General features: G+C 44.6%; 1 long non-coding RNA gene across 1 annotated transcript; it reads left to right on the top strand.

The window, feature by feature from the left end:
• The first annotated feature begins 8,269 nt into the window (after window positions 1-8,269).
• LOC113950354 lies at window positions 8,270-16,739 on the top strand. The gene is made up of 4 exons (XR_003528722.1): window positions 8,270-8,367; window positions 10,116-10,180; window positions 13,520-13,737; window positions 16,709-16,739. It is a non-coding gene; the product is annotated as an uncharacterized LOC113950354 (long non-coding RNA).
• The last annotated feature ends 415 nt before the right edge of the window (window positions 16,740-17,154 follow it).

Below are 17,154 nucleotides of genomic sequence, written 5' to 3'. Positions count from 1 at the left end.
AACATAGGCACCCTCTGGAGAAAGATGCTGTGGTTCTCAGAGTAATTGGGCACAGTTCTGAATTTTTGGTTGGTGTAAAGGATACAGACCAGAAAAGAAGGGTTTTCTATTGGAAATGAAGGGAAGATCAAGAATACAATTTCCATTGCTCATTCTTCTCCCCAGTCCAAAGGACACACACATCTTTACGTGTATCCACGTGTTCTCTCCAAACTGTTTGCATATGTAAAATCTTTATAACTCTAAACCACTACTTTTTCTCTAAGAGTCCTACAAGGACTACATCCAATATCTGTTTAGCTCTGATTTACTTCTTTTCAGTGGGTAGCATTATACTACATAGCAGAATATTAACCATCTGCCATGAATTTTCTTTACTGTTATTCCAGTTTTGATAAAGTCTCTGAAAGATTTTTATTTGAACTTTGATCCTCCCCAGCTCACATCCCTGGACATTTCTATCTCTATCTCCGACCCTGAGGACCTCTGACCCTGATCTGGAGACCCCATTTCTTTTCTATTTAGGGTGGAATCTAGAGCTGTCAGTAGAGGAAGACATGAAAATATCTGTCATTCTCAAATTCCAATCTCCTTTCTGTTGATGGCATTTCTGGATTCTGGACTAGCAGCCCTTAGCATCTCACCCTCTGCAGATTTCTCCAGCTCTCAAAAATAGAAAATTACTCTGGGATTTTTCCTGGAAGGCACTATGAGTTTGCAAAAATGATTGCTGCAGAGGACCTCAGCTGAATAGCAGCCCTTGTGAGTGCACTCAAGAAAAACAACTCCAGAATTGCTGCGGAGTGTAACTACAACTGTATTTTATTTATTTCATGAACACCATACAATATTACAGGCATAGATTAGCCAGTAAAGTCAGATGTAGGTGCTGGCTGGGGCTTCTGGCACTTGCTTGTTATGCAAATAGCAAACAGCAGTAGTAACTCACTCCTAAAGGTAATGACAACATACATCTGCTTCCTTATTTTAGCCTGTTCTCGGAGCTGTCTGCACCTTGGGGCTAGTGTCAGTGAAGACTTACTAGTTCCAGCCATGCACATGTAATATTAAAAAGCTAGGGAGCTGTAGATGGCATCTCCCTCTTCACTGTCAGACCCTCCTCCTGAATGCAATAAGTACCATTTCACAGCAAGAAATGGCCTCGTTATCCAGCTTGGATTGTGGCAGCAACACAGCTCTGACCGATTACTGCTCAGTCCTCATCTGTTTGACTCCAAAACTGGTCACACGTTCAGTCCTCTCAAGTCTGAGCCCTGCCACAGATCATCTTGTGTCTGGTGCTAATTCTTGAGGGCGCAGCTCACGCGAGTACCTTCTGTGCCTCACGGGGACCCACTCCTGGAGGTGTGCTCTTGGGCAAGGGGGTTTGAACACCTGGTTCAGAGAGGCTGAGACAGCAGGGGGCTGGCTGTGGTCCCCACAGCTGCTTCAGTAGCTGCTCAAGTGTGCAGATCTGAGGTTGTCCCTGGAGCTGGTCGTTGTCAGCCTCATCAGACTGGGACGTGGGATGTGTGCTCAGCTCAGCACCGGGCTCTGGGAGGCTTTGTGGAGTTGTCTGGGACATTCCTCTGGGAAGGAGAGCTTTGATGTGAACTCATGCTTCTTTTGGTTTTGATCACCCCAGGTGTCTCCGTTTCTGGTGGGGATATAGGTACTGCAGTGATGAAGGCAAAGGCTGGCCTTCGCAAGGGAACTGGCAGTATTTCGTGGAAGCTTTTTTTGTTTTAAAAAAATGAAAGCTGTCTCCTGAGCCAGGATGAATGAAGACGGAGGGAAAGGTTTCTGTATTGAAGAGCATAGTTCAACAAAATATCCATGTCCAAATTATTTTCAGGTTTCGCAGCCAAGAGGCTGGAGTCTTCAGAGTCCAGCTCCACGGAGCAGAGATAAAATGGGAGAAAATCTCAAACTGTGGAGCCTTGATTTTCCCTTCTGAACTTCCCCTTCCCAGGCAGATATGGCTCTGTTTGGTGCCTTCTTTTTTTCCCCCCTGAAAAACTTGACATGAAAAGAGTTAAGCAACCAGCTTTTTGACTTTGACTTGATTTGTCCTCAGTGTCACGGAGAAGATTTTACATTCTCACCTCAGATCCTTACCAGTCATCCATGTGTATTCCCTGCATGGGCTCAGCATCCCTGTCTGTGAAAGGGATTTTTTGCTGCAGACCAGGATTCAAACCTTTCAGGTCCATTCCTCACTCACAGTTTCCAAGCTCAGCTGGGGACCAGAGTGACCAGCCCTGTGAGTAGGGCAGTTTGGCCCCTTTTCACTGTTATTATTTTTTCTGAGGAGAGGTGTTCCATGGGCACCTGCCTGGGTAACTTTGCTGTTCCTCAGGGGTGACCTTCAATGCAGGCTTGGTTCGGGGAGAGGAAGGGGTATTTTTGTGCACAAGCTCTTGGAGAGTGCAAGCTGTCACAGGGTGACCAGGTTGCAAACTCCTGGGTGCTACAAATTAGTTTTTAGCACTTCAGACACACTCTTCAGGTGTTTCGCTCAGCTGTTATCTCCATCTCTGAGGTTTTTTTGGGAAGCTTTGCCAACAGAAAGCAAGATCCTCTAAATAACCTTTTCCTCCTCTTCTGGAAAGCCCTCTAAACAAGAGAAGATGAAAGTATCATTTTTGATGTAAACAGGTTCACTTTCTGGATCTCCTTTTCACATGATTTGATACATTTTATTGTCCTATTTACTCACAAATCAGAATGAGGCCAAATCTGATCCCTTCCAGAAGCAACATGAATTTCTTTTTCAGGGTCACAAAGACCTGTAGATGCTCAGGCTTGTTGGAAGCTGAGAATGTTTTGCAGGAGAGGTTCTATAGCAGCTCTTTCTCCTGAGGCAGGGGTATGGTCTGTTATGGTCTGTTCATGGTCTGTACCAGTCATGGTTGGCTGTCTGGTTCAGGTCTGGCTCCAGGTGCCTTTTTATCTGGCACACAGACTTTCCTGTTCCTCTCTCTCACTTTTGCACCTCAGTGGCAAAGGGAACGGAGACCATGACCTGAGATGAACATCCTGATAATGTCCATCTTCCTGCCTGAATTAACAACTTTCTCATGTAAAAAAAAATGCGAATGGCACTTTCTTCTCCACCTCCATTCTTCTGTTTCCATGTTTCTATCAGTCCAGACCCACCCCTTACATGTGCTATCCCTGTTCCACACTGTTGGAACTCCTGTCATGCGAACCTGAAGTCGGGTCAGCAATACTGTGTTGTCTTTGCTAAGGCAGGTGTTTTGACCCAGATCCTGATGAGCCACTTCATGCTAACCAAGATGTGTAATATTCACTCATTCTTGTTTTTCCCAAGATAGAGGAGGTCAGTGCTTTGCCACCCTTTGCAGTGAATAAGAGAATGCAGGATACTGTGGGATACAGGCATGGTCTTTGTCAGCAAACCCCAAACCTGCCCACAGTCTAGTGGGCACTTAGTATTTTACATCAAAGGAGTACCAAGGCTGGAAAAGTCTGACTAAAGGCAGATCTTGCAACCTGCTTTCACAGTAGTGTGTGCTTAGTCTTATCCCACTCAGAGAAGGCTTATAGATCAGAGTAGGTGATTGCATAATAAAAGCTATGCATGAATAAGGAACTAGATTTATAGATTCACAATTCCCTTTTGTTTGACTTTTAAAAAAATAATAATTTATTTGTTACATTTGTTTTGTTTTGTTTTTAAATTCTGCTTGGTTGAGCAATGCAACTTTTTGAATGTAATCCCTTGAAAAAGAACCCTGGAAGACTAAAATCAAATCACACGAAACCTCACTGAGTCCTTTGTACCAACAGTCATTAGATTCCCAGTTCAGGTCTCAACCACATGAGCCCCATGAATGTCAGGGAGCAGCAACTGCTTTTTCTTCTATCTATTACCCATGAGAAAAGGACTGGAAGACAGATGTTGCTAGGGGGTCATATACTGTTTGCTAGCTACAAATGTTTGAAGGATATTTCTTAGATCTTATTTCTGACTTTGGGGTCTGTGGTCACTTAAGAGATGTCACTGACAAGCACATAAACTTCATACACTTATGTAGAAAGACAGCATGAGTCATTGGTGGAGACCTGAATCTGCCACCTTGCAGCTGAAGTCATCATTTCACATCTGCAGAGAGTGAAATATTCAACTGGCAAATGATGCCATCTCTAAAATGGGCTAAAGATTATATTGGCCTAGTCCTCTCATGAAGACTGAGGTTTCAGACACGGTCTTTGTCCCTTGACTGGAATCACATATGGGGGAGTGATAAGGAATTCCCCTGTTTATCTGGAATTTCTGATCAGTAGTATCCTTTTCTTCAAAGAGGGGCCAATATTTCTGTAAGTCCTGTACTCTGACAGGGCATGTTGAACCTTTCAGCAGAGGTTCCCATACCTTCAGGCAGCTTTGCAGGCCCAATGCAGCTCTGTAACCTGTGTTTGCTTCCTTGGGGCTTTTGGAGAGCACTGTCATACCTAAAGGGAGCCTATGGGGAAGATGGAGAGAGGCTTTTTTCAAGGGCCTGGAGTGACAGGACAAGGGGGAATGGTTTCAAACTGAAAGAGAATAGGGTTAGATGGGATATTGGGAAGAAATTCTTTACTGTGAGGGTGGTGAGGTACTGAAACAGGTTGCCTAGAGAAGTTGTGGATGTCTCCTCCTTGGAAGTGCTCAAGGCCAGGTTGGATGGAGCTCTGAGAAACCCGGTCTAGTGGAAGGTGTCCCTGTCCGTGGCAGGGGGATTAGAACTCTATCCAACTTGTCAGCTCCCTGGAAGGCCACAATTAGGTCACCCCAAAGCCTTCTCTTTTCCAGGCTGAATAATCCCAATTCTCTCAGTCTTCCCTCATAGCAGAGCTGCTCCATCCCTCGGATCAGCTTGGTGAACTTTTCTGGACCTGTTCCAGCAGGTCGACATCCTTCCTGTTCTGGGGACCCCAGGGCTCAAAAGCCAATATCCACTTCCTGTGTCATACTATAGATATGATAAATATCTGACGGAGCAATAATCATTTGTTCCTGTTTGACAGAAATGGATGCTAGTTTTGGTCTCTAAAACAGCTTCTTGCCTGAGCATGGATAGTAAAACATGAATCAAGAGTGACTATGGGAAGAGAAATTCATGGCAATGTGAAAGAATTTGAAGTCATGCATTTAAAAGGGACAGGAATGAGGAAGAAACCAGTTTGTGAGGTCTGTGGACAACCAGGGCACAGGTGCTGCACAGACTCCTGTCTCACCCATTGGCACAACTTGAGATGTGTGGCATTTGGTCCAGTGCTTTAAAGGTCTAACGAAATCTCCCGCTGTACCACATAATAAACAAGAGAGGTGTTGACTGACTGTGTGCTGATTGCAGTTTATGAAATGAACAGCAGGTGGGAGAGAAGCAATATGCATCCTCCTGTAGACCTCCAGCTAACAATGCCACATTTGACAACATGTAGCCTGCTAGTCCCGAAATCAAACCTTTTACACCACGCTCCTTGGAAACGGGGAGAGGTGGGAAGGAGCAGAGTGGTGGGCCAGGGGAAGGGGGAAGGTGGAATAACGGGATTTTTGTATGAAATTATTTTTCTTTTCAGTCTCTTTGGTCCTTCTTTTCCTATCTCATACTCATATTTCTCTGCTGCCTGGCAGTTTTGTCATTCAGCAGCCTCTCCCAAGCAGCTTGACTCCAGATGATACTTGCCTACCCTGGTGGCAGGCACCTCCCTGACTATTCATCTGTCTCTTGCCTCCTGCCTTTATGTTTTGTCAACCTGTTTATTTCAAACCCGCTTCTCTGTGCCCCACCTTGCTCCCGCCCTTATGCCTATCCATCTATCTCCATTAAAAATCTAAATATTGAATATCAATAGAGATAACACAGCCCGTTTGGGGAGGAGGTCATTTGCCTGATGCTTTATGACTGACTGTTGATTTGTGGTCAGATGCAACAGTCATAAAAGGGCTGTGCATCAGGCAAATGACATAAAATGCACACATCAGCAATTAAAATCAGCTGTATTATCTGGGCACCCAGCAGGGCTGCCTAGTTAAGGCCCTGCCAACGTTTTGATTATTACAACTCTGTACAAGAATTCACGCTGTTCCTCTCTCCTCACCCCCACATCTGATATCTGACCCTTCCTCTCCTTCTGTGTGGCTTCGCTGCTCACCCCATGTTTGGATTCTCCCCTGCATGACGTAGCTCCCATGATCTTTCCCTCCCTCCAAGCCATTGCAATGCGATGCAATATTGTCTCTCTCTCCTCCCCAAACACAGACTGTGTTCCTCCACCTCGGGATTCCTGCCAGGAATGTTTTTTCTACCTGTCGTGTCCATTTCAAATGCCCTGTCCTAGTGTAAACCCACCTGTGTCTCTCTCTCTCTGTCCTTTCATTTCCTCACCCCTCCCTGGCTCCCCCCTTGCAGGGGAAGGTGTTCCCATCCCCTGAGCACTGCATCAGGGGGGAGGACCCCAGGATTTGTGTGGAGCTTATGGACTGCAGCAGGAGCACTGGATCTGCCTGCCTGCAGCTGCTTGCAGAGGGGCTGCATGGACGTGGTGTCTTTCTTCATCACCTTCACGCTCACTGCACACCCTAACATCCCTCCTCTCAGCCTCCTCTCACATTTCTCCCTGCTGTGTTGGACTCCCCTCCCACAGTCTCTTCTCCCATACCTTTTCAGTCTCCCTGGCTACTGAGCTCCACCATGGAAATGTTCCCTGAGGCACCCGTGCAACCCTCTGTCCCCTCCATGTCACCGTGTATTTTTGGAGCCAGTGGGACATCTACCACTTGAAAAATCAGTGTGATGCACAGACTTGGAAAAGTCTATGTGGTTGTATTTGAGCACTCACCCGTCTTCATATCACTATAATATTCCTTCATTGTAAACACTTAGACTGCTCTTAATGAAATGATTTGAGAGTGGAAACTCCATGGTAGCATTTAATTTAGTGTTGTGGGTCTTTTGATGTCTGGCCAGTCGACAATCTTCAAAGTAAGAGAATGCCTCTCATTCTTCACTGTGAGGGTGGTGAGGCCCTGGCACAGGTTGCCCAGAGAAGCTGTGGCTTCCCCTGGATCCCTGGAAGTGTCCAAGCCAGGATGGACGGGGCTTGGAGCAACCTGGTCTAGTGGAAGGTGTCCCTGCCCATGGCAGAGAGGTTGGAATGAGATGATCTCTAAGGTCCCATCCAACCCAAACCATTCTGTTATTCTCCGATTTTGTGGTGTAGATTTCCTTTTGGTTGAGAAGTCGCAAAAGGGGCTGGAGAAAAGAACTTCCTGCATTCTCCTTGTGGTCACATCTGGTCATGGAGCAAAGCAGAGATGGTGTCACTGAACCACAGGCAGGTGATGCCATTTGAGACTCTCCAGGATATCCAAAACACCAGACAACAGCTCACAGATGTGATGGAGTCCCTAGAAGAGGCATCTCTGGGGGTAGTGACTAAAATGATCTATACTCCCTTTTGCTGCTGGAGTTTCAGTGTCAGAATTAGATTGCCCTGAGAACATATCCAGATTCCATGCTACCACCTTCCCACCTGGTAAGAAACTCTCTTGCAAAGTGCAGGCATGGGCTGGTTTAGATTTTTCAGCTGCTTTATTTCCCCATGCTAACCAGAGCATGCAGTTGCCATCCTTGCAGCCTTAGAAGATCAACTTCTGGACTGATAGTTAAGGGAATGTGAAGGAGGAAAGCTTTGAGATGTTTGGATAATCTCCGGATGGATTTGGAGGAACTCTGGAGAAAAGCCACCTACCTTCCAGAAAAACCTTGCAGTCTATGAGATTTAGGCCTACACTAATTCTCTGGTAACTCTCATGATCTTTGTTAAATGTGGGTCATTCCCACTGGCAGAGCAGGATAAGGGAATAATGCACTTGTTTGTGCTGCCTGCATGGTGCATAATGAAAATATTTTACTGGGAGTTTTGCGTGAAATGCAGATTTTTGCATGAAAGGACACAAAATAATATTTTTTCAGTGGTGAGTTCCAAACTTACAACTTCTGATTCTGTCTTGCTTAGACATGTATCTTACACAACACATGATTATAATTTTCGGGTAGAAGTTTTAGAATTATCCAAAGTGATTAAAGAGGAACAGCAAAGGAAATAATGTTTTTTTATTCTTCTTTTCTTACTGTCTAGCATGCAAAGAAATAAAATCAACCAGGCAGCTGCACACCTCTGACTTCATAATTGCTGGAAGCGAGTTCTTCTGCTTACCTAATACTGAGCTTCCATTTCCAAACACTTGTGGTTATCCATGATTCCTGGCCTTAGTGAAATCAGTGACAAAATGCTAACTAGCTACAGTGCTACTGGATCCAATATTGATGGCAAACACTTAGGCTCCAGATGGTTAGGAAGATTTCCATTTTCCATGTGCATTATTTCCATATTTTGTAGATTCACAGACATATTTTGCTTTAATCTGTGGTATTTGTTTTGTTGTGATAGCAGACAGTAAATCGTGCCTTAAAACTGATGCTTTCAAAGCCCTGAGACCAGCTTTAGAAATGTTTCATAAGGTTCTTTGTATGTTTGTTTAGTGTTTGTTTAGCTTTAAAACTGGTTATATGGGCTCTGTATTGTGGGAGGTCAAGCCAGGAAGGTTATGCTGCTTGCTGAGTCACTACTAAACAGACAGGGGCCTTCCTTAATTTCATAGAATCATAGAATCCTAGAGTGGTTTGGGTTGGAAGGGATCTAGTTCTAACCCCCTGCCATGGGCAGGGAACCTTCCACTGGACCAGCTTGCTCAGAGCCCCATCCAACCTGGGCTTGACTGACAGTAATTTATACCTCATCAAACCATATTTGGTTAATTTATTTTGATGTCTTCTTCTTCATGCCTTTATGATAAAACAGGCCAAATTGGGTGTATTTCTCCTGAGGGAGAAAAGGTTGGTTTTCCTGGGTATGTGATACAAACCTGAACAAGCATTTGTCCATATGCTGCTTGGAAAAGTTAAGTCAGCATCCAGCTGCAAAGGGAGCACGTTAAATGCTATTAGTTTAGCTGGAGAAACAGCTGCAAGGCCCACCTGGCCAAAAGTGCTTCCCACTCCTTGCAAGTGTACAGCGTGAGCGTGGCCTCACACTCGGGAATGTCAGCAGGGTGAGGAGTCGGGAGCTGGGAGTTTTCCCTCATTAGCAAACAGTTCTGCTGCTGTAAAGCCAAGAAAGAGGAGATGGAGGGGGAGGATGGGGAAGAGCAGTGCCACAGAGGGAGGGATGCCAGGCAATAACAGGAAGAACAATTCCAGGGCTTAACTGAAGTGGCAAGACCCGGGAAGAGGAGGAGACAGCAGCACGGAGGGCTTGCTGCTCCTAATTTGCAAGAGGTTTTATTCCATGAGCTGGAAGGGTACCTGCCTGGGGAGGCAGGCAAGGAAATGGCACCTGACACGTGGCATCCTCAGCATGTCAGTCATGAGGCAGGGAGTCATCAGCAGGGTGCTTTTAAGCAACTTGCCTCTCTTTGCAACCTTTAGCAGCCTCATCTGTGCACTGTGGCAGAGACTGGAGGGACGTGACAACCGTGCTGATGAGGGGATGGTTGTGGTTGTGATGATTGGCAGGTTCAGTGGTGAGATGCTTCCCATCAGTGTGCAGGTGGCTGGTGATGCTCCTGGCTGCTGTTTGGGGAGGGGTGCTCTGCTCCCCTTCCAAGTTTAGAGAGGTGGCCAAATACAAAAGAAATTAAACATCAAAAATGCATATCGGGAGAACCTGAGATAAGCTAACAAAAGCCAGGGAATTCAAGGCTACTTCCAGTTAATGCTGCGATTTTTACCAGCCTGGGGAGAACAGGGAAAAAGGTAGTCCCAAGGTCACTTCAAACCACCGGGCTTTGTGAAGCATTGCTACTGTTAGCAGAGGAGTTGAGCTGGCAGAGGGGAGCTGCAGAGGTACAGGCCTATAAAATGCATTATTAAAGAAAATCTGAACGAAATGGCAACCAGAATGGAAAATAGCAAATAATACTTACAGCATTAGAAATTCATTTCAGTTTTATGGACTATAGCTTGGGTATAAATATAAAGCACTGCATTAAAATTCATGATAACAGATTATAGTCTTCTCCCCTATCTTTTCCTCTGCAGACATTGTGCTTGCAAGAGAGCTCAGCCCAGCAACTTAGGGACAGGGCTGACAATTCATGTGGCAGGTATTGGTGGCTCCCTCCATTCCCTGCTTCAAAAGTAGCCAACAGGTAGCACCACCAAGCCCAAGGACAACCATCCAGACAGTTCAGCCTGACATCAGGAGACAAACTGCTGCAGGTGCTGAGCGACGCTGAGAGGAGCTGTGCTGATGCCTGACAGGAGGGGAGATGGAGGCACACGCCTTTCTCCACCTGAACTTCATCTGTCACTGCCAGTTTTTGATCTCCTACAGTCTTCATGAATTATTTTCTACAACTGTAATGCATTCTAATTCTCTTTAAGATTATTCCAGCTGAACTGGACACATATCTACATGAAACAGAAGTAGCAGTGGCATAGCTAAGATTTTGTCACAATTTTCCTTTTAATACAGCTTTATTAATCTCCTTGCCGTGTTGCTACTGGAGGTTTTTTGGGACTGTGTCCTGTGTGAGAGATAGGGATTGCTTTCTATTTCCTGCAATTTTCTGGAGAGCATCATTAAAACTGTCAAGGTGGGATGGGAATGGATGATATTACTCTGTACCTGGAAGTTAAGGATGAATGTAGATATGATTTGTTGCTGCATTTCCTGTGGCTCCAAGTTTGAGGAGCAATTACTGTTCCTAACATGTAAGGATGATGGTGGAAACATGTTCAGCAGCCTCTGATGGGACATCATTTTTCAGTCAGTTGACAGATTTGAAAAACTTGCCTGAGGTATTTATTATGTTTGAACAATATTGTAAAACGCCTTTGATATCCAAACTTCATGATTGCTGGCCTGAGCTCCAGGTTCATGTGATGTTTCCTGTGAAGCTGATATGCAACACAGAGCTACTTTGCATTATAATACTCTTTGATTTAGCAGTGTGAGCAAAGTGCTGCTGTGGGGAATACCTGAGCTGAGGAGTTATCTGAGTTTTCTTTTTCTTCCAAAAAAAGACAGGGTTCTTCAAAAGACAGTGAACATTTTGTAGTGAACATTTCATAAGACATGAACGGTATTGGCATTGTGATCCAGAGAGGCAGGGAAAACTCACAGTTCTGATTATCATGGATTAGGGCATGGATGTGTAAACTGGAGAACAGAGTCACAGCAAGGAAGTACCAGCGTTGCCCCCATAAATACCTGGGGGTATTTATGTCTTTATATATCCTGTTGAATGCAAAAAACAAAGATATATTTGCTTTCGTCAGCCACAGCAGCAGGTGCTGCTCAGCACAGGTAGAGCGAGTCGATATTTAAAATTAATTGCTGTTGCTGTTCTAGTGAGGGCCTCAGGGACTTCCCAACCTGATCATTCATGAAGGCACCTCAGGGTGTGGAATCTCCCTCACTGGAGATGTTCCAGAACTGTCTGGACATAAACCTGTGCCACGTGCTCTGGGATGACCCTGCTCAAGTGGGGAGGTTGGACCAGATGAGCCACTGTGCTCCCTTCCAACCTGACCCATCCTGTGATTCTGTGACTCTCAGTGGCTGTCAGCCCAAGGGAACCACCAGGAGTTATTTCTTTTTTAACTAGCAGGCCACTGAGGGTCTCTGGAAAGCAAGGCAACTCTCTCCTACCCATGCATGATGTGCCTGCATGAAGCTTTGTGTCTTTGAATTAGTGTTTGATGTGATAAACTCGTATCGATCCGTGCCAGTTCATGCATTTTATTTGCTCCGTTCAGTGAGGAAACCTCTAATGGTCTCCAGTTTTGTTAGGGTGTATTTAATATCATAAATAAAAACAGTTAGTCCTGTTCATCAGCAGTATAACCTTGGAATGAACTGCCTGGAGGACCTGAGCTCCACGTGGGTGGACAGCACCGTGTCGAGGAAGAGCACGTGCAACTGGAAATGTTAGCACTGGCTCCCTGGCTGGCTGTGCAGCTGGGTGCATTTTACACTGGACAAAGGCCCTTTCTGGGAGAGGGAAAAAGGGATGAGTTCATCATTCAGGGGGTGCATTCAGCAGCACACAATCCCCACTGAGTCACTCTGAAGTGGATGGCAGGGCAGGAAATCACAGCTGTGGGCAGCGAGTGCCTCCCGTGCAGTCATCAAACACTCCCCCCACTGCCAGAAACAGCCACCCACAACAGGAGCAAGAGATTTTTTGCCATGTATTTTCTCTAGGTCTGCGTGGCTGAAACAAGCCCAGTATTTCTACCCCCTGTAGCTGCACAGAGAGCTTTTTAAAAACAACGACATGAGCAGTGTCTGCCCGGTGTGGTGACAGCCATCAGACAGCAGCAACAGCAGTGGGATGTATGAATTGCCCAAATTAATCTTTTGGGTCAATTTGAAGCCTAAAGTTGGGAAAGGCTAATGTAGCTAATTTCACTGCTAATCAATTTAGCAGAAACCTCCAGTTAATACAGTTGTGTATTAATCCTAAATAATTTCCTTGGACTGTCCCAAGGGCCTCCACTGTGATGATCTTTGATGCTGAAAACTCTGATTTTCTCCCTTTCACTTCCTACTTTGAATCTGCAATTCTGCATTTTCAGAACAAAACTCTGCAGCATACAGAACACTGATGATACAAAGCAGGATAAAATAAATTAAATTAATTGCAGTATAGATAGTGCAGTGGATACTGCATTGGTTTATTTCTTTTCATGTTTAATTCTAAAAAAATCCCTCTACTGCCATTATCTGATTATTTTTCTCTGGATGGTACTTTGCAGTCTTTCTTCAGATTTTTACTCTAGTTTTCTGGGCCTGCACAATTTAAAGAAAGCCTTGATTATAGTCTTATAAATAAAGTAAATGCATTTGAGGGCAGGAGTGGGGATAAAATAGTAAACACAGCAAAGTCTACAGCAGGGGCAGTAATTGGATGCCTTGCCAGGGCATTGTCTGGGACAGTCATCTGGATGTGGAGGGGAAAAGCTGGGAGAATCCATTCCATTCATATATGAATTTCTAATGACTGGATGTCGTAATTAATGCTGTGGTCCAGTAGATAAGGTGGTGTTTGGAAAAGACTTCCTAGACCATCGAGTCCACCCTGTGCCTGATGCCCACCTTGTCCCCCAGCCCAGAGCACTGAGTGACAAGTCCAGTCATTCCTTGGGCACCTCCAGGGATGGGGACTCCACCACCTCCCTGGGTAGCCCATTCCAGTGCTTAACAACCCTTTCAGTGAAGAAATTCCTCCTTATGTCCCACCTGAACCTCCCCCAGTACACCTTGAGGCCTGTCACTGGGAGAAGAGGCAGATCCCCACCTTGCCACGACCTCCCTTGGGGTAGGAGCAGAAATGTGAACATGTATAGCTTTGCTATCTCCCATGTGCTTTTTCAGTGTTATGCAGGAATTTGTAGAGGAAGAGAGAAAATTAATTTTCTGGATGTTTGTTTTGAAGGAATTGAGATCACCTGTCAGCCCAATGATACAGCTGATGAATCAGAACTGGAAGTTTAAAGGGGAGGATGAAGTATTCTGTCCTCCCATATTACAGAAATGGACTAAACCCAAGGAAAAAAAGGGCTGGAGAACACAATGCAGCACAAAGCAAGCCTTGCAAATATTGCAGCCTGGGAGATTTCTCTTTGGATGATCAGACAGGAACAGGACAGGGTGGTATGCACACACACTCTGAGCCTTAAATCCTCTCTTTTAATCTTTATCAGACACAACTATTTCTAGGGAATGAAGGCACTTGGTACAAAGGGAAGGGTGACATGACAGGAATACTTGTAAGCAGAAGCTGTCATGTGTTTTTGATCATTTTGCTGCTGTAAAGAACATCTTGATGCATCTTGTCTTTCAAGAAATAACCATAGTTGTGTCTCTCATTCTGTCTAGTTACTTGTTAATGCTCACTTCTGCAGACCTCTGTGTTTTCCAGCTGCTACAGATGGGATAAGCTGTGGTGCCAGGCAGCCTTTCCATGTTCTGGGCTTTCCTGTGTGGAACAAGAGAAGGTATTGAGCTATAAATGGGAACACAACACAGTGCTATATGGGAGACAACAGGGTGGGATTCTGGGGATGTTGGGGAGGTATTTATTTATTAAGTCTCAGAAAGTGAAGTTGTAGAAACAAGCAATTTTTCAATTTTTTTTATTACCCAGTAGTTCTGGAGTCTTTAAGAAAACCAGTAGAAATCAGTGTGTTCACCAATCCAGCAAGTAGTTTTTTATAAACATGTCAGATGGTGACCAAAATGTGTTCAATTGCAAATGCACCCAAGGAAGCAAGAACACACCTACAAAAGAAACCACAGGCACCATCTGTCTTTATTTAGGAAGTGCAGTCTTCCCACTTCTTCCCCTTTCCTTTCCACTCCCTTCCTCTTCAAATGGCTTCCAACTATCATACTGTCCTTGTATAAAGCTCTTCAGCTCTGTCAACGGGTTTCAGGGCAACAACAACAAAAAAAGCCTTATTTTTTTTTTCTCCCTTATCATTGTTTATGTGAAGTCATTCAGCTGCTGAAATGAAATGTCCACCATTCTCATGCTGTAAATTCCCTTTTCCCTGGTAGGGAAGTGAGCTATGGGAGGAAGGATCACAGACAATGTTTCTTAGAATGCTTATTATTCATTAAGCTGTTATTAATGATCAAAACAAGCCATTATTATTAATGGCAAATAACTATTCACACAGCACATTCACAGTTCACTTGCACAGTCATGGATCATACAGCTCCCAGTTGGAGCAGCAGCTTTGAGGCCATTTGCTTGGAAGCAGAGGGTTGTACTGATGTCCTGGTGGCTCCTGTGCACAAGTGACCTTTGATGCTCATGTGTGCAAGTGACCTTTAACAAATGCAGCAAAGTCTTGGTCCTGTGTTTATCAACTCTTGAAGGTTCAAGAGGATCATTAGTTCTCCTGGACTTATCAGTTCTCAGGAAGCTTTCACCCTTTACTTTCTCTTTTTGGCATGCTGTTGTCTTGCAGCTTCTTCTTCCATCTAAATTTATAGGTACCTGCAGTACCCACTCACATGAAGAGGGTCTTTATGATGCTGAAGATTTATGTTGTAAAGTTTACTGTGTGTATTTTATTAACATTAAGAGGCAATATATTAATGGTATGCAAGTAAAAAGAAGTAGTGGTAGTTATCACATCCATCCATCACTTATGCCAAAGACTGCTGCAATGAGGAGCATAAGCTCACAAAACATTCCTTCAAGCTGTGCCATGTCAGTTAAGTTTCTGCAGGTTTGCACTGCAAGATCAAACCCCTGACTGCTTTCTGCAAGGGACTGGAACTGTTCTGGATGAAATGGTCAGAGCAAACAGACCCACCATTATGTCAGCACTTCTCTCCTTCCTTGTTTTTAAAGGTTAAAATATAAGAATTGATGTGAAAAGCCTGGCATAAGCCATAACATCCTCCCTACCTTGATGATATTCAAATACTGAAAGTCTGAAAAAAAATTGTAACTACGCAGAAAAACACTGTCTTTATCCTCTGTTTATTATAGAGTGAGGATAGTTTTGCATCTATACCACTCCCAAAGCTTTTTTCCTTGTACTTGGCACTGGAATCCTGTGTTCGGTTTTGGGTCTCTCCCCACAGCAAAGACATTGAGGTGCTGGAGCGTGTCCAGAAAAGGGCAACAGAACTGGGGAAGGGGCTGGAGCACAAGTTTGATGAGGAGCAGCTGAGGGAGCTGGAGGTGTTTAACCTGGAGAAAAGTAGGCTCAGGGGAGACCTTCTTGCTTTCTACAACCACCTGACAGGAGGTTGTGCCTGGGAGGGTGTCTGTCTTTTCTCCCAGGAAACAAGTGTCGTGACGGGATGAAATGGCCTCAAGTTGCACCAGGGGAGGTTCAAAGCGGATATTAGAGAAAATTTCTTCATGGGAGGGGTTGTCAAGCTTTGGAACAAGCTGCACAGGGAAGTGGTGAAGTCACCATCCCTGAAATTGTTCAAAGAACATGTGGATAGGGCACTTGAGGACAGGATTTAGTGGTGAATGTGGTGGTGGTGCTCAGTTGATGGTTGGACTTGATGATCTTAGAAGTATTTTCCAACCTTAACATTTCCATGATTCTATGATTCTAAACAACTCCATATCACACATAAGGCTCCTTTCTATGTGAAACCACTATTCCAAACATCTCTGTCTTGGTTGGACTTTCTCAGCAAGAAGACCAGAGGAATTAGGGTGGTTCTAATGTTTAAAACTGGTGAGAGGAGACCAACAGGGTGACTTTCCATAGCAGAAACACTGCACAAGGTCAGAAAAAGCTGGTTAAAGGAGGAAGTGACTCTCTAATCTGGACAAGTCAGGCAAGGGAGGAGCAGCCCTAGATGACCTTAACTGCACCCCACGATTATTGAGGAAACTGAGGGCAGGGAAAGTATCACAATGTTTATCTTTTGTCTTGATACCTGTGGTGAAGGGGGCTTTGCTGGCTGACCCTGCAAAGTACATACACAATGGGCTTTCTCTGAGAAGGTCCTTGAAAGATAAACTTAGTGCCAGAGCATGTTTTGGGTTTCAGAGGTAGGGAAAGATGAGCTTGTTTTATGATGTTGGGGTCTGCACACATCTTCCTGGATGCCAGTAGTCCTTTTTCTCTGGGTTTTTGTCTAGGAGGAAAACCAGAGAGGGAAAATGAAGAGGCACTGCTGGAATGTTATCAGAAAAAGAGAAACAGAAGAGCACATTTGTCTACAAAAGAGAATATGAAGGGCTGAGAAGGTGGTGGTACCTGGCATTAAAGTCACCCATTTAAGCCTGGGAAAACATGTCCTTATGGCACATATCTGAGTAGCTGCTATGTTTTATGAACACTGAAAGGCATGACTTGTATCATATGTTTTCCCTGAGGTTTGTGTGACTACTCAAACAACATATGTTTCACTGTCCTTGTTCATCACCAGAACATCTTGACAGAATGATGGTCTCTAAATCATTCAGCTCTTTCTTCTGTTACTCTGTTACATGGGACATGTCCTTCTCTGAAGTTTTAGAGTCACAGAATCACAGAATCACAGAATCATAGGAACTGGTCAGGTTGGAAGGACCACAGTGGCTCA

The sequence above is a fragment of the Corapipo altera genome, unplaced genomic scaffold (assembly GCF_003945725.1).
Source record: "Corapipo altera isolate COAL_440 unplaced genomic scaffold, ASM394572v1 0, whole genome shotgun sequence".
Lineage (NCBI taxonomy): Eukaryota > Metazoa > Chordata > Aves > Passeriformes > Pipridae > Corapipo > Corapipo altera.
The sequence above is the reverse complement of the archived record's forward strand: the minus strand, read 5'-3'. Positions and strand labels throughout refer to the sequence as shown.